The sequence below is a fragment of the Neophocaena asiaeorientalis genome, unplaced genomic scaffold (assembly GCF_003031525.2).
Source record: "Neophocaena asiaeorientalis asiaeorientalis breed wild unplaced genomic scaffold, Neophocaena_asiaeorientalis_V1.1 scaffold1337, whole genome shotgun sequence".
Taxonomy (NCBI): domain Eukaryota; kingdom Metazoa; phylum Chordata; class Mammalia; order Artiodactyla; family Phocoenidae; genus Neophocaena; species Neophocaena asiaeorientalis.
Genome location: NW_020173700.1, coordinates 153,888 through 179,728, shown reverse-complemented (window position 1 = coordinate 179,728; position 25,841 = coordinate 153,888). Strand labels below are relative to the sequence as shown.

Here is a 25,841-nt window from a genome sequence, read left to right as displayed (position 1 = left end):
ACAAGGCAGTTGTTAAAAAGAATGAAGCAAAACTGTGCAGGAAAGATACTCATTAAGACAAAAAAAAAGGACACAGATAAGAATTCCCTGGTGGTCCAGTGGTTAGGACTTGGCATTCTCACTGAGTGCCCCAGGTTCAATCCCTGGCCAGGAAACTAAAGATCCTGCAAGCTGCATGGTGCAGCCAAAAAACTAAACTAAAACTAAAACAATAAAATAAAATGTTCATTCTTAGTGCCAAATATAATTCAAAGTATTTTTAATGTTTACAAGTTGCGTTCAGCTAAAACTGTATTATTCAAAGTATATTATTCACATGAACAGTCGTTACTTTACACTATATTACACACATCTAATAATTATTATTCACAATTACATACAAAAAGGCAATAGATGATAAGAGTTTGCAAGACATAAAGTTTCTCCTTGCTCAGAATCTGTATCACAAATGCTGACACACAGGGTTGTACAACAGAATCACTTTATCATGAAATAGATGTGATCATAGCCTATTTTAATTATTTTTTTACGTATGGTACCGCACAAATCCAGCAAAACAAGTGTTGAATGACCTTCCAAGAAAATGAATTCCTGATACTTTGGCACTTCAACTTTATCTTCTCTTCTGATATGAGCCCCACGACAAGGGTTACAACTTCTCCATGTTAACATCTAAAGGCTGTGAAGGAGGGAATTCCCTGGTGGTCCAGTGGTTAGGACGTGGCGCTTTCGCTGCCATGACCTGGGTCCAATGCCTGGTTGGGCAGCTAAGATCCCACAAGCCTCGAGGCATGTCCAAAACAAACAAACAAACAAACAAACAAACAAACAAGACTGCGAAGGATAAAAATACTAGTGTAACACAAATTTCAACAAGCCAATCGTCATTACACGAGCAAGTTAATGCATTAAACTAATGACCAATTTTGAACCATCACCTTATGAGATCTATTAGTAGGATGACAACATAATTTATTAACCAAACTAGGACGCTTCTGAAAATAAAGAGGGTACCATTAACAATTTACACCAAGACAATAGGTATAAACTAGGACACGTGATCACCTTAACCATCCAGAAGCCTTAGACAAGCTGATCCCTCCCTCCAAAATACACTTTTGTTACTTTGTTTCTAAAATGCCATTTCACTGGTCTCTTGTTCTCAGTCTCCTTTACTGGCCCTTCCTTTTTTGACCTCACAGTATTGGAGTCCTTGGACTTCTCTATATTCACTTTCTTGATATATTTCAGTCTTACGGCTTTCAAAACCACCTATAGCAATAACTCCTATAAGTTCTATCTCCAACCCAAATTTCTCACGATGTCTAGAAATATATTATTTAATTTCCTAATGACATCTCAAATATTGTACAACATGTTCAAAACTGAACTCCTGGGACTTCCCTGGTGGTCCAGTGGTTAAGACTCTGCACTTCCAATGCAGGGGGCTTGGGTTCGATCCCTGGTCAGGGAACCAAGATCCCACATGCCGAGTGGCACAGCCCCCCCCCCCCAAAAAAAAGAGCTCCTGATCTTCACACCCTGCCCCCCATAATGTTCCACCCCATATGTGTTTACCCCATCTCAGTTGATACCAACTCTGTCCTTCAAGTTACTCAGGCCGAATTCTTAGACTTCCCACTCCCCATAATCAATCTGTCAAAAAACTCTTTTGGCTCTACCTATAAAATATACACAGAATCCAGTCATTTTTCACCATAGCTATGATAACAAAGCACCATCATTTCTCACTTGGATTACTATGTTAACTTCCTAACTAGTCTTCCTGCTTCCACCCTTGCTCCCTACAAGTCTATTCTCAACACAACAGCCAAAGAAAAAGACTTTTCAAATATTAAAAACTCAGGGCTTCCCTGGTGATGAAGTGGTTGAGAAACCGCCTGTCAGTGCAGGGGACACAGGTTCGATCCCTGGTCCGGGAAGATCCCGTATGCCGCAGAGCAACTAAGCCTCTGTGCCACAACTACTGAGTCTGCGCTCTAGAGCCCGCGATCCACAACTACTGAGCCCACGTGCCACAACTACTGAAGCCCGAGCGCCTACAGCCCGTGCTCCACAACAAGAGAAGCCACCAGAATGAGAAGCCCGCGAACCGCAACGAAGAGTAGGCCCTGCTCGCTGCAACCAGAGAAGAACCCACGCGCAGCAATGAAGACCCAACGCAGCCAGAAACAATAAATAAATAAAATAAATAAATTTATATGTATTAAAAAAAACCTCAGGTCATCCTGTGCTCAAAACCCTCCACTGACTCAGAATGGAAGCCTGAGCCCTTATAATGGCCTATGAACGAACACAACTTGATGGAACCTAGCCACCGGTACTCTTCTGGCCTTCCTCTTCTTCACTTCCCCTTGCTCAATTCCCTTTAGCTACAATGGCCTCCTTGCTGCTTCTCCAGCACACTCTCACCTTAGATGCCTCTGCCTGGAATCCTCTTCTTCCAGATACCCAGATGGCTAACTATCTCACTTCTTCAAGTCTACACAAATGTCACCTTCTCAGTGAGGATCACCCTGACCACAAAATTGCAACCCCCACCCTTTTTTCCACATTACATCACCAAACATGGGTAACATTTATATTTGCCCATCTCCTCATATGTAAATTCCATGAAGGCAGTGATCATAATTGTCTATTGTTCACCAACTTATTACAATCACTACATAGTAGGAGCTCACTACATATTTGAAGAGCTGTAAACTGAAGCTTAGGATTTTGCAACCTATATTTTGACTCTACCAAAAGGCATGGAAACCCACTGAAATTTTCCTAGTCAGAAATAACAATCACATGAGAGGAAATAACAATCACATGAGAGTAAATAACAGATGATTTTTAATTTAATTGCCTCAGTAGCATACACTATCAAGTTAAGACCCTTCTAAGTAACCTTTAGCATCATAATGTGTACATATAAATTGAGTCACAATGTTTTATAGAACATGCTTCTTGAAATATGTTAAATGCAAAGCTATAAAGTGACTATTCAACAGCTTTCCACTAAAATGTTTAGATGTTAAATTCTTTCAAGATCACTAAATTTGAGATTCCAAGATATTTCTTAACTGTAAGGAATTTGTGGCCCAGGAGCATTCTATTTGTATATGCAGTGCCTAGTATTGGTCTCCATAATACACCAGGGACTCAGAGACTTTAAATAATTATTAATTTCCTGTCAAGGCAAAGTCTTAAAGAACAGTTCAAAAACAGCTACCACTTCAATAGGCCTCCTTATCTTCATTATTAAAAATGTACACAGGCATAGTCTTCCAAAACCCCAAAGGACTTGTTATCACAGAGCTGGGATTTCAACAGTGGAAACGATAATAGCAACAATCTTGCAACAAAAACACTAAATCCTTCCAAGCAGTAATTCTACTACTGTTATTCCCCCCAGCATTTCTCAATTTAACACTATGAATGAAAGGGCACTGACATTTGACAGCAATATACTATAAGACAGCTGTTACCTGCACAGTGATAACAAAAAAATCTCCCAAAGACATGGTTGTATAAAAAGTAAAACAGCAATTCTGGAAGACTGTTTAAATGTGTTCTCAGTATTTTTCCTAATATTTAAAATTTTAGAAACAATCTATACATCCATCAGTGAAGGATTATCTACCTACATGCAATGGAATCCCACCCAACATGTGAAAAGACATTTAAAACGCAGTTTTGCTGTAAACATTCACTACACACTGGAAAATGAAAGAAAGCTTATAAAATGGTATGTAGACATCCAACTTACGTAAAATTACTTCACATTTTAACTGCAGAACACTACACAGTATTACAAATTGTTTCCTAAACATTCCATCTAAGGAATACGGAAGCAGTTGTGGTTTATAGCTAATCTTCTAAGTGTTAAGTAAAAGAATACCCATGACACTGAGTGAAAAGCTGCAGTACTCTGAACAGCATGATCCCATCCCATAAACACATCCATGTTAACATGTGCAGAAAAAATAAGCTCTAGATTAAGAGATTACAGAGAGGATTTCACTTAAAATTCCATTTTTACAGAAGTCCAAGAAATCTATACACTTCATACATGTAACATATGTACAATGTTATTCACTGCAGCAATATTTATCACAGCAAAGGAATGGCCATGAGTTGGTGACTGGTGAATAAACATCTTGGACTATGTACAAAGTAGTCTACTCTTTGTTTAAGCTTTAATTTCTATATATATACTACTTTTTGTTTTGTATCTATGCATACATATATGTAGTTGCTTTTTTGCAAAAAGTACACAGGAAAGATCAGACATAAACTAATAAAAAGTTACCTATACTGGAGTGGGTGAGAACTGGGTAGATGACATAGAAATCAGAACAAAAATTCACAGATTGTATCTTTTATATGGTTTTGACTTTTGAACCATATTTACATTTGAAATTTAATTACATAAGATAAAAACTAATATCAAGCACAAAGAATGAACTGGAATATCAAGCTGATAACAAAGAACACAGTGAAAACGAATATTTCAAGTAACTACTGAACACAGTATCTGAACACCCTTGATGTACAGTGGGATATATTTTTAAGGACAGAGAAAATTCAAAGAAATCTGACTCAATAAGCTGTTAGCAACAATATTTCATTGCAATTTTAAGCTACTTTTATATATTACTGGATACAGCAAATAAATTAATAGGAATCCAGATTCAGTGCAGATCAATGTAGTAAAGATGAAACTTTAAAAAACCTGAAATATTTTATTCAAAATAGAAGTATCAACAGGAACTCATTTTTTTTTTTTTTTTTAGGAACTCATTTTTAACATTTCCTAACTGAGTCTAATAAAACATACTAGATTGTACAATAAAAACTACAAAACTGTAAAGAAATCAATAGAAAGATGACAGGAACAGGGGACATTCCCTGGTGGTGCAGTGGTTAAGAATCAGCCTGCCAGTGCAGGGGCCACGGGTTCAAGCCCTGGTCCAGGAAGATCCCACATGCTGCGGAGCAACTAAGCCCTTGTGCCACAACTACTGAGCCCATGTGCCACAATTACTGAAGCCCGCACACCTAGAGCCTGTGCTCTGCAATGGGAGAGCCACCGCAATGAGAAGCCTGCGCACCACAACGAAGAGTAGCCCCCGCTCGCCACAACTAGAGAAAGCCTGTGCGCAGCAACCAAGATCCAATGCAGCCAAAAATAAATAAATAAATAAACTTTGAAAAAAGACAGGAACAAATGGAAGGACATTCCATGTTCATGCATTGAAAGAGTTAATATTGTTAAAATGTCCCGGCTACCCAAAGCCATCTACAGATTCAACACAATCCTTATCAAAATTCCAATGGCATTTTCCATAGGGAAAAAAAAAAAAAATCCTATTTTTTTTTTTTTTTTTTGCGGTACACGGGCCTCTCACTGTTGTGGCCTCCCCGTTGCAGAGCACGCTCAGCGGCCATGGCTCATGGGCCTAGATGCTCCGTGGCATATGGGATTTTCCCGGACCAGGGCACGAACCCGTGTCCCTCGCATCAGCAGGCAGACTCTCAACCACTGTGCCACCAGGGAAGCCCAAAAAATCCTAAAATTTTTATGAAACCACAAAAGATCCTGAATAGCCAAAGCAATCATAAAAAAGAAAAAAACCAGGGACTTCCCTGGTGGCACAATGGTTAAGAATCTGCCTGCCAATGCAGGGGACACGGGTTCAAGCCCTGGTCTGGGAAGATTCCACATGCCGCGGAGCAACTAAGCCCATGCGCCACAACTACTGAGCCTGAGCTCTAGAGCCCACAAGCCACAACTACTGAGCCCACGTGCCTAGAGCCTGTGCTCTGCAACAAGAGAAGCCACAATGAGAAGTCCGCGCGAACCACAACGAAGAGTAGCCGCTGCTCGGTGCAATTAGAGAAAGCACGCACACAGCAACGAAGACCCAACGTGGCCAAAAATAAATAAAATAAATAAATTTATTTATTAAAAAAAAACCTACAGAAAGGGAGAGAATATTTGCAAACCATGTATCAGATAAGGGGTTAATATTCAAAGTTCATAAAGAACTCATTCAACTCAATAACACAAAAACAAAACAAATGTGATTTTAAAAATAGGCAGAGGAACTAAGTAGACAAAGATGACATCACAATAGCCAACAGGTACATTAAAACTCTAATCCTCAGGGAAATGCAAATCAAAACCACGATATCACCTCACACCTGTAAGAATGGCTATCAATAGGAAGAAAAGAGGTAAGTGTTGGCGAGGATGTGGAGGAAAGGGAACCCCTACGCACTGTTGGTGGGATTATAAACTGGTTCAGTCACTATGGAGAACAATGTGGAAGTTCCTCAAAAAATTAAAAACTACCATACAATCCAACAATCCCACTTCTGCATATACATCCAAAGAGGAAAATAGGTTATCAAAGAGATATCTGTACTCCCATGCTTATTGCAGTATTATTCACAATAGCCAACATATGGAAACAACCTAAGTGTCCATCAATGGATGAACGTATAAAGATGCAGGATATACAGCGGACCCTTGAATGACACAGGTTTGAACTACATGGGTCCACCTATACGCAGGTTTTGTCAGTAAATATGTACTATGGCACTACACAATCTGTGGTTAGATGTGGAACTGCACATAATGACACCAACTGTAAAGTTATATGTGGGAACTGATGCCCCTAATTCCACATTGTTCAAGAGTCAACTCTGTATACAATGGAATTCTATTCAGCCATGAGGGGGAAAAAACATCCTGCCATATGCTGTAACATGGTTGGGTCCTGAGGACATTATGCTAAGTGAGATGAGTCAGACAAAGACCATGACTTCCCTTCTATTCCACAAAGAAACCCCCCCCCCCACCTAACTTATAGATACAGAGAGGTGATAACTGATTGATGGTTTCCAGAGGTATGCATGTATTAAATTTTTATGTGAAGGTGGTCAAAAGGTACAAGATTCCAGTTATAAAGTAAATAAGTCCTGGGGATGTAATGTACAACGTTTGGAATGTACAACTTTTAGAATAAATCTTGAAAGTCAGGAAAAAAGGAAAAAACAGATTTTTTCATAACTCTGTGTGGTGATGTTTAGATTTATTGTGATCGTTTTGAAATATATGCAAATTTCAAATCATTATGTGTACACCTGAAACTGATATAATATGTTGAGTATCTTAATAGAAAATAAATTAAGGGACTTCCCTGGTGGCGCAGTGGTTAAGAATCCACCTGCCAGCCAATGCAGGGGACACGGGTTCGAGTTCTGGTCTGGGAAGATCCCACATGCCGTGGAGCAACTAAGCCCACGCGCCAAAACTACTGAGCCTGTGCTCTAGAGCCTACAAGTCACAACTACTGAGCCCATGCGCCGCAACTACTGAAGCCTGCATGCCTAGAGCCCGTGCTCCACAACAAGAGAAGCCACCGCAATGAAAAGCCTGCGCGCTGCAATGAAGACCCAGAGCAGCCAAAAATAAATAAATAAAATAAATTTATTTAAAAACGAATTAATTAAAATGTAAAAAAATTGAACTTGAAAAAACCAAGTGGAATGGTGGTTACCGGGGGTGGGGGACTGGGTGTTTAAAGGTACACACTTGCAACTAGTAGATAAGTAAGTCCTGGAGATCTAATACATAGTACAGTGATTACACAAACAAAACTGTATTATAAACATTAAATCTGCTAAGATCTTAACTGTCCCCACCACTAGAAGAAATCATAATTATACATTGATAGAGGTGTTAGCTAACAGTACAATGGCAATCATATTGCAATATAAATGTACCAAATCAATGTGTTATACACCTTAAATGATACCCCAAAAGCAATGAGCCCATCTAACTTCTGGATCATGGTTTCTAGATAATAAAAAGAACCAAGGTTCCTTGGAGATATGACTAACAAGGAAGATGCAAGGTGAGTTTGGCTCATCCTATGACAAAAATAGGAAACACTTAAAAATTTCGTCAGAGAGAAATGAGCCGATTAAAAGGATTCTTCTAATTTTGGGTCTGAGCACCAAAAGGAACTTATAACCAATGTTTCTATAATCTTCCCTAAATGCAGCATCATTTAGAAATGCTTGAGGGAAGAAAACATAGAAATAATCTGGTGATTTTACTATTGCCAATCTGTATACTCTAAATTGTTAATTTATCTCAAACATACATATTTTTGAATCCACACACACTGGTGATCAAGTTTACTTTTTGCAGCCACAAATTTCTTTCTACAAATTCTAAGTTGTTCTTATGTGTGCAGATGAAGAAAATTCCAAACAGTTAAGCATCCTGACATAAACAGAAGATTAAATGAAAATGTGTTACCTAAATCTGAAATTTCAGTAAGCCACTATGGATAAAAGTTCCTTCCAATAAATCATAGGGTAAAAAAATTGACTACAACTATAATACAGTGAATAAGAATCCCTAAATCCATGATTATACTTAAAAAGGAAGGACAAGATGCACCAGAAAGGTGTTGGCTAACAAATTTAGAAAGTATAAAAGAAAAATAAAGTTACCATTGTGTAATACCCCTGACCAGTATAAAAACTGATTCAGGCAAGAATCACCAACGCCTAAAAATCCTCAGGTGGGACATTTGTACAGTATTACCCACTAATTACAAAAGGAAAGAAATGTTCCTCTACCATAGAGATATGGCTGTCACTACCTTAAGTAAATGATCAAGTTACTAATGGTGAGACTACCCAACAAATGTGCCTACTGATGTGTTGCAATATGAAGTGTCACTTTGGAGTATTCTTGCCAAAGATGGCTAACATAAACCTAACCACACCTCTACACCTATCAATTCACAGGAAATAAAGGGTTTAAGGAACAAGTTTAACTATACATGAGAACCTAATCAGACAAATCCAAGTGCTGGATTATTCTACCAGACCACTGGCCTACACTCACGAGCCAGAGAGAACAGAGAGAAAGTCAGGAAGAGAGAGGAAAAAGTGGGGTCTGTTCTAAATTACAAAACCAAAATGAAAAGGTTTAACGTGAACAGTAATCTGAGCTTGATTCAAAAAAGCTATAAAAGGATGGTCCAGTGATTAAGACTCCACGCTCCCAATGCCAGGGGCCCAGCCAGGTTCGATCCCTGGTCAGGGAACTAGATCCCACATGCCGCAACTAAGAGACCACGTGCCTCAACTAAGACCTGCCGCAGCCAAATAAATAAATAAATATTTTTTTTAAAAAGCTACAAAAGATATTCTTGAGGCATCTGGGGAAGTTTTTAAACTGACTGGATATTATAAAAGTATTTAATATTCTGGGAGGGATAAATTGGGAGATTGGGATTGACATATACACACTATACAAAAAAGGTCACTAATAAGGACTTACTGTATAGCACAGGGAACTCTACTCAACACTCTGTAATGGCCTATATGGGAAAGGAATAAGTGGATATATGTATGTGTATAACTGATTCACTTTGATGTATACCTGAAACTAACACAACATTGTAAATCAACTATACTCTAATAAAATTTTTTTTAAGTATTTAATATTCTTAGATGTAGTATGACTATGCCAGAAAGTCTTAACTTGTAGGAGATACATGCTGAAACATCTGGGATCAAATACTTCAGTAAAAATATAGAGAAAATAAACATGGCAAAACGTTAACTGTTTAATCTAGGAAGAAGTTATGGGATTGTTCACTGTATTATTCTTTGCATTTTTCTGTACGTGTGAAAGTTTTCTTAACAAAACTGAGGATGGGGGCATGTATTACCTTTATAATTTAAAGCAGGAATTACAAGCACGTGATAGGATTTCCAAAAATTCACTTTGTACTCAAATGTATTTTAATTTTTACAAGTATATGGTAATTTTTACAAAATGAAAATTTAAGCTAAGTTTAAGCAATTTTTAAAATAATTCAAATTTTAAAGCCATAAGACCAGTAACTACACATAACACAAGGGTACATGACCTTGAATAAGTGATGAACCTCTATGCTTCCCCCTCCCCATTTGTAAAATTAGGCCTCAACTATATCATAGCTTTCCCAAAGGGTTTATCTTTAAGAGGCAGGAGGTGTAGCAGGGATAAGGATCTCCTAAGCCCTCAAGGCAACAACAGGAGGTATCCATTACAAGCACAGTGGATGATGCTCTATCACCTCAACATCAGCTTTAACAGCTAGCTAAAAAGTAAGCAACTGTCAAATCTTTTCAGTGGAGCTGATGGAGAAGTTTACAAACCACATGCTAAAGGAGTATAGCCAGGCAGACCAAATTGGTACTGACTGGTCCAGAGTGATGATATGGTAAAGCTGAGTGGTTGGCTTCTGACAGGAGCAATTAATACCCTTAAATCTCTCGTCTTCTCTGTTTAAGTGGCATCCAAGACAGCTGCAATGCTGCTATGCACACAAACTCTCAAATTAAAGCTTCATCTTTACTTTCACATCATTTTTAATGTTGGGCTCAAAATACATTCACATTTTTCTAAAGGTATTACATTTTGTCAATAAAAAAGGATGAGCCTTGGGCTTCCCTGGTGGCGCAGTAGTTGACAGTCCGCCTGCCGATGCAGTACACACGGGTTCATGTCCCGGTCCGGGAAGATCCCACATGCCGCAGAGCGGCGGGGCCCGTGAGCCATGACCGCTGAGCGTGCGCGCGCTCCGCAACGGGAGAGGCCCAACAGTGAGAGGGCCGAGTACCGCAAAAAGGCTCGGGGAAAAAAAAGCTCGAAAAAATGTTTTAAATGTATCACATATTTATTTATGCAAATGAGGCTTCTCTTTGATGATGACTGTCAACAATTTGGAGATTGTTAAAATGTATGTAGCCTTTTCAAGCATAAAACCGACATAAACCTGATTACAAAAACAAGCTCAAATTCATTAAACTTTAAAAATATTTTTAATTGAAAAAGTTTACTATTATCATCCCTTATTTTATCAGGATTATGCAAAATGTCAAATGCCCCTTTTCCATTTCACTCCAGTGTACCATAAAAATCATCTGCTAGAGGTGGCCCTCTTATTAATTCAAACACTTGAGCCTAGCCATATACCATGTACATAACTTTAGATGCTATAGAAAACACAGAAATAAACACTGATCTCAAGGCGCTTAACAGAATACAGAATTTACTGTAATGCTTGCAACTAAGGCAACTGTATATAAGAACTGGGAGAAGAAAGAGAGGTATTTAAAATGCTGATTCCTGGGAATTCCCTGGCTATCCAGTGTTTAGGACTCTGAGCTTTCACTGCCGTGGGCAGGGGTTCAATCCTTGGTCAGGGAACTAAGATCCTGCAAGCTGCGCAGCATGGCCAAAAAAAATAATTAAAAAAGTAAAAGTAAATAAAATGCTGATTCCTAAGCATCACCCTACACCAAAAGAGTCAAAATCTTTAGGGAAAGACAACAGGACACTGCATTTTAAACTCTGGAGGTGGGCTTCCCTGGTGGTGCAGTGGTTGAGAGTCCGCCTACCGATGCAGGTGACACGGGTTCGTGCCTGGGTCCGGGAAAATCCCACATGCCGTGGAGTGGCTGGGCCCCGTGAGCCATGGCCGCTGAGCCTACGCGTGCTGAGCCTCCGCAAAGCGAGAGAGAGGCCACAACAGTGAGAGGCCTGCCGCAAACAAAACAAAACAAAACAAAAAACTCTGGAGGTGATTCTTATGCATTTTAAAGTTAGAAAACCACTGACCTTACAAATAGCTCTGGGATTAGTTTAAGAAAAGTATAGCTTGAGGCAATCTCTTGCTACTAAGATAAGGAAAGCCCCTCCCACTGATTCCTTTTTCTCCCCTTTATTTCTTTCAGCTGGACCAAAGACAAAGCCATGTCTGTAAAGACACTTTGGTTTCCCATAGCAACCTTAATAGTTACCACCTAACTTGCTCTAGGTTTAAGTACCAATAGGTACTTTAAGAAGCCAAATAGACCAGACCAAAGGCTATCAGTTTATTGAACCCCCAATTTCCAGTATTAAAAATACATAGAATTCTGAGGTCTACCAATACCAAAGTCTGACTTTGAAAATTCCCAAGTCTTAGAAGTAGCATCCTGATTAGAAGAAGCTGAGTTGAGCCTTCTTCTCTCATTCATTTTCTCCAATTATGGAAATGTTCCACAACTGCACTGTTCAATGTGGCAGCTACTAACTACATGTGGCTACTTGAAATGTGGCTAGGGTGACTAAATTTTTAATATTTTACTTAATTTTAACTAATCTTAGTATAAAATTAGGGACTTCCCTGGCGGTCCAGTGGTTAAGACTCCACGCTTCCAATGCAGGGGGCTCAGGTTCGATCCTGGTTGGGGAATTAAGACACCACATGCGTTGTGGTGTGGCCAAAAGAAAAAAAGGCCACATGTGGGTACTGTTACCATAATGGACAAAGTTGCAAAGTACTAATGGCCCATATAAATCAGGGAAAAGTATGTACTCTAGCATCCAGAAGCAACCATTACTAATTTTCCCAGATGTCCCACTTCTTCCTTTGGCTTTAAGAGAGCTCACTATTTTCTACAGAACTTCATGACCAAGTAAGCACTAACTTAAAATACATACCCTGATATTTAATATTCCTCCAGGAGGCAGGGACTCTAGATTTACACTGAACAGTTCCAAGCCATTCATCCAAAATGTTGGCTCACTTATTAAAATTTCAGTTATAATTACTATGTACATAATAGAATAACTTATAGGAGCATAATCACAACGAACACTTAAATACTAGAATTGTTCTAAGCATTTTACATACAGCTGACCCTTAAACAGGGGTTTGAAATGAGAGGATCCACTTATTCGTGGATTTTTTTCAATACAGTACTATATCCAAAGTTGTTTGAATCTATGGATAAAAAGAGCCAACTGTAAAGTTACCCATGAATTTTTGACTTCAAAGCTGTTGGTGCTCCACCACTCATGCTATTCAAGGGTCAACTATATTAGTTTATTTAAACCTGATAACTCGTTGAGGAAGATATTATCTCAACTTTAAAGTTTAACTTGCAGCTACTAATACAGTTGTGAAGACATGATAATAATAGAGCAATAGATGTATGATTTTTAAAACTTGTATTATAACTTCAAAATCAATATTTTAAAGAGTCTAATTGTTTTGGGGTTCTTTTTTGTGTTTTTTGGGGGCTGTGTTAAGTCTTCGTTGCTGCACGCGGGCTTTCTCTAGTTGCTTCGTTGCGGTGCACAGGCTTCTCATTGCAGTGGCTTCTCTTGTTGCGGAGCATGGGCTCTAGGCACGTGGGCTTAGTAGTTGTGGCACACTGGCTTAGGCCGGCTTAGCTGCTCCACAGCATGTGGGATCTTCCCAGACCAGGGCTCGAGCCCGTGTCCCCTGCATTGGCAGGCAGATTCTTAACCACTGTGCCACGAGGGAAGTCCCTAACAGTTTTAATGCCATTTCCTGATATAAATATCTCCAACCTTACAGAAAGTGATGAATAGTAAGAGCTTTAGGCCCCTAAACCCCCATCTCTGCACTTTGTCTTTTAACTCATTTCTTTTTCATCCAGGAAATGACCAACTCTTTATTTTTTTAAGATTTACTTTATTATTTATTTATTTTTTGGCTGCTTAGGGTCTTAGTTGCGGCACGTAGGACCTTCCGTTGAGGCATGCAGGATCTTTTGTTGCGGCGCGCGGGCTTCTCTTCCGTGGTGTGTGGGTTTTCTCTCTAGTTGTGGCGGGCAGGATCCAAGGTGCATGGGCTCTGTAGTTGTGGTGCGCAGGTTCCAGAGCATGTGGTCCCTGTAGTTTGCGGCACACAGGCTCCCTAGTTGAGGCCTGCGAGCTCAGTGGCCCCGAGGCATGTGGGATCTTAGTTCCCTGACCAGGGATCCAACCCACGTCCCCTACTTTGCAAGGTGGGTTCTTTACCACTGGACCACCAGGGAAGTCCCAGACCAACTGTTTAAAACGTATCAACTGAGAACTGCCTAGGTATCCATCAAAAGGGCACTGGTTAAGTAAATCATAAAATGGAATATCATTTAACACTAAAAAAAAAGAAGCTAGAAAGGTTGGAAATATCTATTAGGGTTTTTAAAAGCAAGTGACATGTGTATGTAGTGTCCTTATATGCAGAGTATCTAGAAGGATACAAATGGTAACCATAAATGAAAAACAAATGGTAACCATAAATGAAAAGTTAGATGAAAGAAGCTGAAAAGGAAATTGAACTTTTTTCCCCCACTGATAGAAAAGTAATTTTAGGGCTTCCCTGGTGGTGCAGTGGTTAAGAATCTGCCTGCCACTGCAGGGAACATGGGTTCGAGCCCTGGTCCGGGAAGATCTCACATGCCACGGAGCACCTAAGCTCGTGTGCCACAACTACTGAACCTGTGCTCTAGAGTCCGCAAGCCACAACTACTGAGCCCACTCACAACTACTGAAGCCCATGCACCTAGAGCCCGTGCTCCACAACGAGAAGCCACCGCAATGAGAAGCCCGCACACCGCAACGAAGAGTAGCCCCTGCTTGCCGCAACTAGAGAAAGCCCGCGCGCAGCAACCAAGACCCAACACAGCCAAAGAAAAAAAAAGAACAGAGAAAAGAAAACTTAGGTCAATAAAGTCTGCTTGTTTGTTTGCATATTCTAAGGTTCTCTATACAGAATCCCAATCTGTAGAGGTCTGAACCTCAGTCACTGTGCAGAAGAGTTAATTTAACATAGAAGGCCTGAGGCTGCTATACTTAGGAAGGCTTGCCAGGTTGGCTCTTGGCTGGTGTCAGAATTTGGATTTTGAGAGAATGAATTCCCACTCCCAGAACTAATAAGAGTGGCTCACTGTGCCTAAACTGTACCCAAAAATGTGGTTTATGTTGAACACCTGCTTTCCCTCTGGGAACCTGGAATTTTGCTATGTGGTAGGCAGAAGGTGCCTACATGACCAACCTAGGCACCGAGTTTCTAATAAGCTTCCCTGCCAGGAGACATTTCATACACATATGCTGTCACAATTGCTGGAGGAATTAAGTAGGTCCTGTGTGACTCCACTGGGAGAGGCACTAGGAGAGGCTCATGCTTGGGAGAATGAGCCTAGTCTTCTCTGGACTCCACCCCATATGCATTTTCCCTTTCCTGATTTTGCTTTTTATCCTTTTGCTGTAATAAATCATAACCCTGAGTACAACCATATGCCAAGTCCTGTGAGTCCTAGTGACTGAACCTGAACCTGGGGATGGTAGTCCTGGGGGGCCCCCCCCAACAACACACTCATCCTGTTACTAGCCAAGAGGAAAAGCCTTCTGAAGGTAACTGGGACTCATTTTGTGGGTTTCTTCTCTAGTATGTGCAAAATCCATTTCAGAATTTTGCATTTTATCATAAAGACAATCCTGGAAGCTATTTGGATTGCCTTAGATATGTTTTAGGGAATAGGGAAGTGGCAGAGTCTGATTAGATAATCATCAAATCTGTTTCCTCTTCCTGGATAAACAGCTAGACTATATTTCTCAGCCTCTTGCACAGGTGTGGCCAACAAACTAAGTTATACCCAATGAAATGTAGGCCAAATATGATACCAGCCACTGGTCCATAAAACCTCCTACTCACAACCCTCTGGTTCTTTCACCAAGCACCAGCTATGAACAGAACTCCTAACACCTAGAGGAGGGTGGCACCAAAAGATGGAAGGAGCCTGGGTTCTTGAATTACTGCATAGAAGGTAACCTAAATGAACACTCTCTATGAAAGTTATCTGAGGAAAGTTATCTGGGTATAAACGTCTACTTTGCTAAGCCACTGATACCTTGGGGTTGTTTGTTACAACCCTAGCCTGCTTTTGCCTACCAAAAGAGGACATAATTGGGTGAAAACTTTTAGAAGTTACTCTTGACAATGTGAAACACAGAAAGAAGAGTAGGTCACAGAGAAATTAAGACTATCAGTGGGAAAAAGAAGTGAATGCACTCAAGAGGGAACTGCAAGGATTCTAAAACTGTGAAGAATAAGGAAAGAAGTGAATAAAGAGAAGGAATCAAACACACCTTTCCAGACTAAGCAGCTGGGTTCCACTCACTCCTGACATGAAACAACTGAGGAAGACAAAGTGTGAAGGGCAAGAAAGATAATGAGGCATGCCTGGAGTAAAGCATACAGATGAAATCCACTGGGCAGTTAGATTTACAGTCTGGAGCATGGAAAGTGTGGGCTGCTAATAACACATCTCAGTGTCATCAACATATAGATGATAGCATGGGAGAACTATAGAAATGAGAATAAGAGAGGGCCTATAGAGTAGCAGTTCCCCAACCTTTTTTGGCACCAGGGACCAGTTTTGTGGAAGACAATTTTTCTACTGGGGGGTGGGGGGGATGGTTCGGGCAGTAATTCTGAGCAAAGGTTCAGGTGGTAATGTGAGCTATGATGGGGAGAAGCAGATGAAGCTTCTCTCACTTGCCCACCACTCAGCTCCTGCTGTGTGGTGGGGAGGGGTTGGGGACACCTGCTATAGAGAGTCCTAAGGAAGCTTAGCACTTAAGGGAAGGTGAAAAAAAAACCCCAAAACAGAGGAACTCAAAAACTAAAAACAGGGACTTCCCTGGTGTGCACTGGTTAAGACTCTGAGCTCCCAAATGCCGGGGACCCGGTTCGACCCCTGGTCAGGGAACTAGATCCCACATGCATGCTGCAACTAAGGAGCCCACATGCCTGCCTGCATGCCACAACTAAGGAGCCCAGGAGCTGCAACTAAGACCTGGCACAACCAAATAAATAAATATTACAAAAAAAAAAAAAACCCTAAATACAGAACTACTATATGATCCAGCAATTCCACTCCCAGGTTTATGTCAGAAGAAAATTAAAACACTAGTTCGAAAAGATACATGCACCTCAATGCACATAGCAGCATTATTTATAACAGCCAAGATATGGAAGCAACATTAAGTGTCCATCAACAGAGGAACAGATAAAGTATATGTGCCCATTTATATACACACATATATAAAATGGGCTATTACTCAGGCATAAAAAAAATGAGGGACTTCCCTGGTGGTCCAGTGGTTAAGACTCCATGCTCCCACTGCTGGGGATGTGGGTTCAATCCCTGGTCGGGGAGCTAAGATCCCACATGCCATGTGGCTCAACCAAAAAAAAAAAAAAAAAAAAGAAATTCTGCCATTTGCAACAACGTGGATGGACCTACAGGGTATTATGCTTAGTGGAGTCAAACACAAATATTGTATCCTATCTTATATGTGAAATCTTAAAAAAAACACAAACGAATATAACAAAACAGAAACAGATTCACAGACAGAACAAACTAGTGGTTAAAGGGTGGAGACGGATGGGAGAAGGGGCAAGACAGGGGCAAGAGATTAAAAGGTACAAGCTACTATGTATAAAATAAATAAGCTCTAAGGATATATTGTACAGCACAGGGAATATAGCCAATATTTTATAGTAATTTTAAATAGAGTATAACCTCTAAAAACATTGAATCACTACGTTGTACACCTGAAACTCATATAACATTGTAAATCAACTATACTTCAATAAGAAAAAAACAAAGGAAGTCAAAAAGGGAAATAAAGAGTGGACAGAGAGGTGGAAGAAACAGTGATTAATATCAGAAACCAAGGAGAGTCCTCTTCTTTTTTTTTTTTTTTTTTTCCTGCTGTACGGGCCTCTCACGGTTGTGGCCTATCCCATTGCGGAGCACAGGCTCCAGACGCACAGGCTCATTGGCCATGGCTCACGGGCCCAGCCGCTCCGCGGCATGTGGGATCTTCCCGGACCGGGGCACGAACCCCCGTCCCCTGCATCGGCAGGCGGACTCTCAACCACTGCGCCACCAGGGAAGCCCGAGAGTCCTCTTCTTAATGGTAATAAGTAAAACCTAGAAACAGATAGCATCCCTAAGAGAGCTCCAAGGAAGTATCTTTGTCCACTGTGGTAGGCAGCCTCTAAAATAACCCCAATGATCCCTGCCTAATATTTACTTACACCTTTAAGTAATCTGCTCCCCTTAAGTGTGGGCTGGACCTTAAATGTGGCTTCAAAATAAGAGAACAGAAAGCCATTTCCAAGATTAAGTTACAAGAAGACTGACTTCTGTCTGGTTTACCTCTCTCCGAGCCTGTGCTCTGACAGAAAGAAGCAAGCAGTCATGTTGTGAGTAACCCTGTGGAGAGGGCAATGTGGCACGGAACTGATATGTCCCAAACAATAGCCGGCAAGGATCTGAGACCTGCCAACTGCTACATGAGTAAGCTTGTACCCTTCAGACCCTTCTCACTACCCTTCAGACATGAGATGAGTATGGCCTGTGAATACTTGCACTGCAACTCTGTGAGAGACACTGAGTCAGAAGCATCTAGCCAGGTTGTGCCTGTGAAATAATAAAAAGCAAAGAAGCTTTAAACAGCTAAATTTGGAGGTAATTTGTTGTACAGCAACTGATAACTAATACATCCATAATAGTCTATGAAAACCATGGGGGAGAGATCTTATGACATACATTTGGCAGTATAAAAAAAAAAGAAACTATTATAAATTATCAGAATTACCAACTAGGAGATCCCTAATACCTTCAAGACAGGGACGTTAGTGGTCACCAGAAGGCAAGCAAATAAAGAGGACAAAACCATCAGGTAATAAGACCAGGGCCTAGCTCAAGCCCCAGCCCCTCTGAAACCTTCCGAACACATCAGATTGTCTACAGGTTGATGTGCTGATCTACCTTCCCTTCCCTTCAGTATGCATGACACATACTGTTAAAATTTAATCACACTGTTCTCTATTGTTTCATGTGTATTATCCTTTTCATCAGTGCCTGGGGACATACTTTGGGTTTATTCCCTATCTCTTCTTTGCCACCACTCCCAACCAAACACCCAGCTTTGCGGGCATCAAAAATCTTCCATAACCCTGCTAAATAAGTCCAATACCATATTCAATTTCTAGGTCCCTAAAATACAATTTGACTAGACTTAACAGAAAACAAAATGTAGTTGAAGTTTGGTAAATTTCTTCTACCTTCATCACCCATCAAAGGCGGAGATAATTTTCCATAATCTCATTTCAGATTGGTTTGTCTTAATTGTGATAGCATCACTATTTTACGTATCACTTACAAACTTTATTTGGCAGTTTTTTTCTGACATGATACATCCCAATTTCAGAGGTGTTAAAATGTTAAAAATTTCTTTTAGAATCAGTGAAATATGGTATTCCTTTTCCATATGAGGTGTTTTCACATATGCTGTTGTAAAATTAAAATAATTTTAACTTGTGACTCACCCCAACAATAGTTGGATAAAAGTTAAGTAAAATAACCCTGACAACAAATATGAACCCCAAAAGGGTATTTACAAACTAGAGGGCAATATCATCTCCAAAAGCATTTTGAAAGGGAGAGCCACTGGTATTCAATGAGAATTAGAGATGCAATAAACATCTTGCAAGGAAGGAGGACAGCACCACCAATAAACTATTCTGCCCAAACATCAATAGTGTCCTTATTGAGAAAACAGCTTTTGCATCCACTTTCTGCAAGGTGGGCCCTACATGCGAACACCTCAAGTTTGGCCTTCCACAAAGTTAATACAAAGCCAAGCACAACTTAAATCCACCAAATGGTAGGAAATAGTATATGGCTAATGTGAAGTGGCTACCAAAACTTATCAGAGAAACAGTTTACACACTATTATGTATATTAACCTAGTCAAATACTTGTTGAGTACTTACTATGTGTCAGGTATTTGAGATACATCAGTGAACAGCCATGTATACATCCCTGCATTCCCAATGGGGGAAAGAGACAGTAATCATAAAAAATTATCAAGCATTTCAAGAGACACTAAGTACTATGGAAAAATAACAAGGGTAAAGGTGAACCACACTGGGGGTGGGGAGGGCGGGAGGAGATTGCAAAGTAGGGTGGTCAGAGTAAGCCTTATGGAGAAAGTAGTATTTGAAATTTTAAGGAGCTGAGGGGTTTAGCCATGCACATATCTGAGAGAAGAATGTTCCAGACAGAGGGACTGTCAGTTAATGCAAAGGCTTCCTCAGAGAGTACATGGCATATGTGAGAAAAAGCATGGAGGCCAAGTGTAGGTGAAGTACTTAGTGAGGGGGAGAGTGAAGAGAGTAAGGTGGGGAGAAGGGGGAACATATGAAGAGGTATAGGGCAGGGCTAAATCCTGTAGGTGATAAAAGGACTTTCTTTGGCTTTTACTAAAGACAAATGGAGAATCAATGGGTGGTTTTGAGCAGAAGACACAATATAATTTTTAAAAATATAAGAATCACTCCAGATGATGAACTGAGAATAAACGACAGGGGAACAAGGGTAGAAAGCAAGGTAGATAATAGCACATTAAGAGGAAATTAGTGACTAAAACCCAAACACAGAAGAACCCTACAAAGCTATACACAAATATCCCAAAACAAGGTTACTATATTAAAGTAAGTTACCATACCAATGTTTTGCGGTTGCCAGAATCCTTTGAGGGCTTACTGATTGAAGAAGACAAAAATCAAAATGAAATACTTTCAAGTAATTTTTACATTTTACCTTTGGACAGACAACCTCAACTTCTGTAATCTTTGGTGTAACTGTCTGTTTGAAAAGGGAACAGGAATATTCCTAAAACATCCATGCCGTAACAGTGGATATATATACATGGTACACTTACCTCTTCATTACCTAAAGAACAAAAAGCACTAATATGAGTAATCCAAATCAAGGACATCCCCAAATTATGTATTACTGGGCTTAGAAAGGTCTAGTGCAAAACTTTTTTTTAGAACCCAGCTGGCAAGGGATAAGGAAATATTCAAGAACATTATGGTCGACAGGTAATAAATCGGTTTGAAATGAAAGCTTTGCCAAGGATAAAAACAAATGGATCAAGAGTTGACTGGGACTTCCCTGGTGGTCCAGTGGTTAAGACTCTGCACTTCCAATGCAGGGGGCACAGGTTCGATCCCTGGGATCAGGGAACTAAGACCCACATGCTGGGCGGTGTGGCCAAAAAAAAAAAGGCAACAGAACCTTAATAGTAACTTTTAAAGCACATTTAATAGCCTTGTGTGGATAGCTTCACAATTTTATTTCACCTTATTTTACTTATTTACTTATTTTTTGGCCACTCAGCATGTGGGATCTTAGTTCCCCAACCAGGGATTGAACCCGCAACCCCTGAAGTGGAAGCAGAGTCTTAACCACTGGATCGCCAGGGAAGGCACTTCACAATTCTAGAAGAATTACTACAATCTGTACATCAGCATAGTTTAAACAATTGTTAGTATTAGCAAATAACCATTCATTTTTAAAAACTGAAAAAGTGAAAAGAGCCCAAAAAGCATGTTTACTCCAAAATCAGAAAAGAACCAAGTTCTTGATCTGAAATCAACTGAATATTCATTCAGAAGCATCTTCCCAGTAGCATGTGTAAAATTATAAAGCTATACACTATGTATTTAAAATAACTAAAAAATAATAACAGAGAGTACCCTTCTTAGAGCTACTTTATCTTAAAACTGTAACTACACCAGAAGAAAACTTACTCAAATTATCTGTCACAATTCAATTTACAGGGCTGAAGAACATTTTAAAACTTAAGTCGCTCCATCCTTTGAAGGCCTCAATGGAAATGCAAGTTTATTACACTGAGGTTAAGTAACGACCATTCCCAATAATTGCAAAAGACTATCTTTTTGTCAGACTAGAGTTTTATATTTTCACACTGAAGAGATGAAAAACTCAAATCTTGTGTCTTGTCCTCCAAAAATAAGTGGTTGATCATAGATTATTCTCACCTTTATGATGAATGATCAGATTCACAGAACTTTTCCTTGTACTGAAGAGCAGTACGGAAAGACAGAATCACCATTAGGCTAGAGTAGGAAAACCTGGCCTAACATTAAACTTAAGGAAGTCACCTCACTTTCCTGGGCTTCAATTTCCTACAGATGACACCATAATTCTGTATGACTAGATTTCAAAGTTTAACCTTCTAAAAGATGTCAACAGAATTATAAGTATATAGCTCCAAGAAAAACAGTCTGTGTCCTCAAAAGAAAACCAGAGGTACTGTTTTCCAAGAACACCATGTTCTATAAATCTACCCAACTGTAACAAATGAAGTATTATTCAATTACCATTCAGGGCAACTGTATGTATATGTTTGGAGGATGGGAGACTTCTTACCTACTATAAAATGAGACAACTTATAAGGCAATACATGGTAAAGATAAGTGAAACTAGCCAAGAGGAATGTAAGAAATAAATTTTGCTTAGGGAAGTCAGGGAAAAGATTATAGACAGTACATCTGAGTATGAACTGGAATGATAGATAATGTTTTTGCAGATATAGACGATGACATTCCAGATAAAAGGGGCAAAAATGTATTTGGGAACCACTGTGCAACAGTCTTAACTAAAGTGTAAGTTGTAATATGCTGCTATAAGTAGGGAGGGATCAATACTTACACAATAAGCTCTAGGCCAAGGTACTTGAAAAACTTTGGCGTATAGGATGCCTAGTTTCAAACCAATGATTTAGTAGACAATTTGGCATTAATGTAAAGAATTAACTGTATTCCCAGAATCATTTACAATTAGAACATATTCACGTATCACTTATGTAATAAAGAAATCCAATAAACAAATGATGGGGAAAAGATACTGGAGATTAGTTAGAAAGCTACTGCAGAAAAGACAGGGTCTGAAACAAAGGAGTAACTATTCTTATGAGTCTACCAAAAATTTTAAAAGTAACACTGCATTTCAAAACTAAGAGCTCTAAATCCAAGGTGACAAAATTTCAAACTAATTATCTGAAAGGGAAAATGCTGAGCTCTTAATATGAAGTTTAAGAGCAATAAAATGGTGTCTTTCACAATATGCTTTCATTCCATGTTACATTTCATATAATTAGTCCAAAAAACAAAAAAAAACCAAAAAGCACAATAAAACCAACACCTCTCCTGCAGACAGTTTAACATCTCATTCAACATTTTAATTTAGCCTAGAGGTATATCCTGAGCCTTCTAGCATTAAAGACAGAAATGCATTTTTTCCCCCAGAAATGCATTTCTTAAACCTATGCTCCACACTCCCAAAGGCTGCATTTCCTTCAAATCTCAACACAGGATTTCAGATTAAGTCTACACCTCTAATTAGTGACTTCTCAAACAATGCTTTCCAACGAATAATTTGTTTTATTTGCTTTGCTACATTCTTGCAAATGTATGAATGAAAAGTACGTTAAAATTAACTGCTGTGTACATACAGGGTGCAAAAGGTTTTGAGCCCATTTTAGCTTTGAAACATGCTTCTTAAAAATTGTGAGCAAACAGAAAAGGAACTGCTGGATATTTCTTTATATAAGGTCTTAAAATAAGACTCAGTAGGATGCCATTTTGAAACTTCCCAGCAGGAAGTTCAGTTTGATCAGAGGGCTGGTTAAGAAATGCTTCAACTAATAATATGTACTGACTTGAAAGTCAGCTTTGTTCTTTTACAAAAGAATATACCAAATTCATAGCAGGTACTACTTTTGTTAATTCAAGAATCATAAACTTCTCATGAAAAATAAATGCCTTGAAATATCTGAGCATTCAATTAAAATTATTGTGATAATTTCTCTTCCAAGGTATTGAGTACCAAAGATCTGTTATGTGGTAGAATGAAATAAAGACTCAAGTTCAGGGCTTCCCTGGTGGCGCAGTGGTTGAGAGTCCGCCTGCCGATGCAGGGGACGCGGGTTCGTGCCCCGGTCTGGGAGGATCCCACATGCCGCGGAGCGGCTGGGCCCGTGAGCCATGGCCGCTTACCCAAAAAAAAAAAAAAAAAAAAAAAAGACTCAAGTTCATAAATTTAAATTGGCTAAAAAGAAAGCTTTTCATAACTAGATCAGAATCTAACCAAAAACATACTTGGAAAAAGCAAGGATAATTTGAGATTAGTCTTAAAACATGCTGTCAAGAAATAGGAAGCATTTCCTCTTCTGTCCTCACAATTGTTTTTGCTTTTTTTTTTTTAATGACTTAACCCAAAGTTAGGAGAACATCACAGTACTTAGCCTGAAAAGATCCATATTAAAGAGACTGGGATTTAAAATCCCAGTAGAAATTTAAGAGACCATAAAGAAAGAAGCTAAGCCAGAGATCCATTCGAGTGAGTTAGGAACCAAAAGCATTTCAGTTCTGTTCCACCATAATGCCACAAAAGGCTGCCTTAAAACTTCTATGATTACAATCTTAGGCAAGAAAGGGTAATACTTTCAGTTATTGATGGTTAAATCTTGGTGCCTTGATTCTAGACTTAAGTTTCCACGGAAGGATTTGGGCCCCCACTTGTTGAAAAGAAACCAACTCTCTAAACAAGTTTTATCATCATGGGACCTTTTCAGTCAAAGCACAACTAACTATATGTCTAAAACTTTATGTATCATCAGCTCATTTTCTCCTCAGACAAGGTAACAATCTGCAGTGTCCTACAACAGGATTATTTAAACTGATACCATATTATCTTATTAATACCTAAAATACTACACTGCCAATCTTTGGATGGGTAGGAATGTCAACCTGAGCACATTAAACCCAAATACTTCTACACAAACAAGTTTGTTCTTATTCTGTTTGACCTATTTCCTGATTTTGTACATGTCCAACCATTTTTTCATCTGTGTATCCCTAACTCCTATCAAACGGATTGTCATGAGGCAAATGTTCAGAATTTTTTTCGCAAACGGTAATAAACTACACTCACTCAATTATTAACTGGTCAAATAAACTCCCCAAGGCAATCGAATTTTAGAGGAAGAGGGAGACTAAGTGCTATTACTCACTTTCAGGAAAAAAATACTTTTTATTAGAGTCCTAAAAACTGTGACATTTGAATGACTTCAAGGGGCAAAGTTTCTGCTCCAAGTTTACTTTAAACACAACATTTCCAAACCACAGACATTAAGCATTAAAGCTTCATCCTAGTGAGGGTACTCCTCTGTGGGAGCCCGGTGGGGTGAAATCTACAGAGGGGGGTGGTACTGAAAAAGAACACCTGTGTGTTTGGCCTCACGGAACCCTCTAGTAAGACCTGTAGTAAGTCTCTCTGCCACCAGCGCTGAGGCCTACAAGTGCTCGGCTAGGAAGCGGGCACTTCCTACGGATGAGCGGAACCGCCACTACAGCACAGACAACTGGGCCCGGTGGATGGGGGCCGACTTTGGAGACAGAGTGAGCGCCCGGGCGCGCGAGTGGAACAAAACCTGTGGCAAGAAGTAATGAGGAAGTGCTCTCTCCCGCCCGCCCCTCCCACCTGCGGACACCCGAAACACCCGGGGTTTGACAACGTGCTGGGGGCGGGGGAGGGGACTGGCAGTTCCAGGTCCGCCCAGAGGGACTGGGAGCCTGTACTCCAAACACGGGCCCCTCGCCCCCGGAGCTAGGCCTCCGGGGCCGATGCCCGCTGCACCCATCCGGCAGTTGAGGAGCTCGTGGGGGTCTGAGAAGGGTGAAGTCCGCGCGAACCGAGGCCCAGCCGCCCCAGCTGCCGCCACCGCCGCCCTCAGAGCCTCCAGGCCCGGGCCGGGGGCCATCCCGGGTCTCATCCCGCGCTCTACCCTCCGCTTTGTGGAGCCTTCGCCTCGGCCTCTTCTCTTCAGAGCCCAAAGACTCTACAGCCGAGGGGAGAGAGTCTGCCCTCTCTCGCCTCTCCACTTCCCCGTCCCGACTGCCCCTCACACAGCGGAGCGCCGGGAAACGCTCCCAGTGGCCCCGGGACCACCCCCGGTCCTTCCCGCACCGGCACCCGCTTTCCGTAGCTGACATCGCCCGCCGGCCCCAGCATCCGACCCCAGC

The 25,841-nt window shown here is 40.3% G+C and overlaps 1 protein-coding gene across 8 annotated transcripts in view; it reads right to left on the bottom strand.

The window, feature by feature from the left end:
* The window catches only part of CNOT1 (CCR4-NOT transcription complex subunit 1), a 100,302-nt gene that overhangs the window by 74,326 nt on the left and 135 nt on the right, over positions 1-25,841 (bottom strand). The gene's annotated exons all lie outside the window — the stretch shown is intronic.